Genomic DNA, 1,620 nt, shown 5'->3' with positions numbered 1-1,620 from the left:
GTTGGTCGTGGGGCTTGAACTCTGGACCTGGGCATTGTCCCTCAGCTCTTCAGCTCAAGGCAAGCCCTCTATCACTTGAGTTACATCACCACTTCCGGTTTTCTAGTGGTTTATTGGAGATAGGAGTCTCAACGTCTTTCCCAGGCTGGCTTTGAACCAAGATCCTCAGATCTCAGCCTCCTGAGTAGCTAGGATTACAGGCGTGAGTCACCGGGCGCCCAGCTTGTGAGATTCTTATCTCCAATAAACCACTCAGAAAACCAGAAGTGGCACAGTGGCTCTAGTGGTAGAGCGCTAGCCTTGAGCTGAAGAGCTCAGGGACAGTGCCCAGGCCCAGAGTTCAAGCCTCAGGACCAAACAAAAAAAAAAAAATCCTTGAGAACTACCGTCTAGTAAGTTTCACATTGGAACAAAAATGGAATTATTGTAATCAATCCCATACAATTGTTTTTTCTGGGTGCTGGTGGCTCATGCCTATAATACTAGCTACTCAGGATGCTGAGATCTGAGGATCAAACTTCAAAGCCAGTCCCAGCAGGAAAATCTGTGAGTCTCTTATCTTCAACTAACCACCAGAAAACTGGAAGTAGTGCTGTGGCTCAAGTGGTAGAGTGCTTGCCTTGAGCTGAAGAGCTGAGGGACAGCACCCAGGCCTAGAGTTCAAGGCCCATGACTGACAATAAAGAAACAAACCAGTGCATTTAAAAATGTTTTTTGGGCAAGTGATGCTGTGGTTCAAGTGGTAGAGTGCTAGCCTTGAGCACAAAGAGGTTCAGGGACAGTACCCAGGCCCTGAATTCAAGCCCCACAACCAACAACAACAAAAAAAGTGTTGCACTTATTATTCCTGTTTGGGAAAAGGATTGTGGCTTAGTGGCAGAGTGCTTGCCTAATATGCATTAGGTTCAATTTTTTAGCTCCACATAAACAGAAAAAATAAATAAAATTATTATTTTTATTTATTTATTTTTGTCGGTCATGGGGTTTGAACTCTGGGCCTGGGTGCTGTCCCTCAGCTATTCAGCTAAAGGCTACCAGTCTACCATTTGGGCTACCGTGCCACTTCTGGCTTTTTCTGCTTATGTGGTACTACAGAATCAAACCCAAATGCAAGGCAAGCATTCTATACCACTGATCCACCTTTCCAGCCCCAAATAAAATTATTTTTAAAAACTCTTTTTTGGCTCCTGCCTGCCTATAATCCTAGCTACTCAGGAGACTGAGATCTGAGGATCACAGTTCAAAGACAACCCCAGGCAGAAATGCCTCCAGGATACTCTTATCTCCAATAAACTACTCAGAAAAAGCCAGAAGTAGCTCTGTGGTTCTCGTGGTAGAGTGCCAGCCTTGAGCACAAAGAGGTTCAGGGACTGAGAGTAGATAGATAGATAGATAGATAGATAGATAGATAGATAGATAGATAGACAGATTAAAAATAGGGCTTGGTTGCAGTAGATATGCCACTAACACTAAAGTCTGGAAGTAGGGAGAAGTGCTGCAGGAACAAAAGGAAGGGATTAAAACATCTTCAGAGTTGACACTTGATCTAGTCCCTTATCCACAACTTGAGGATTAAATGAAACTCCCTCAGTGCATCTCCTTTATGCCAATAAGGGAAGT

The sequence above is a fragment of the Dipodomys ordii genome, unplaced genomic scaffold (genome assembly GCF_000151885.1).
Source record: "Dipodomys ordii isolate 6190 unplaced genomic scaffold, Dord_2.0 Scaffold52, whole genome shotgun sequence".
Lineage (NCBI taxonomy): Eukaryota > Metazoa > Chordata > Mammalia > Rodentia > Heteromyidae > Dipodomys > Dipodomys ordii.
The sequence above is the reverse complement of the archived record's forward strand: the minus strand, read 5'-3'. Positions refer to the sequence as shown.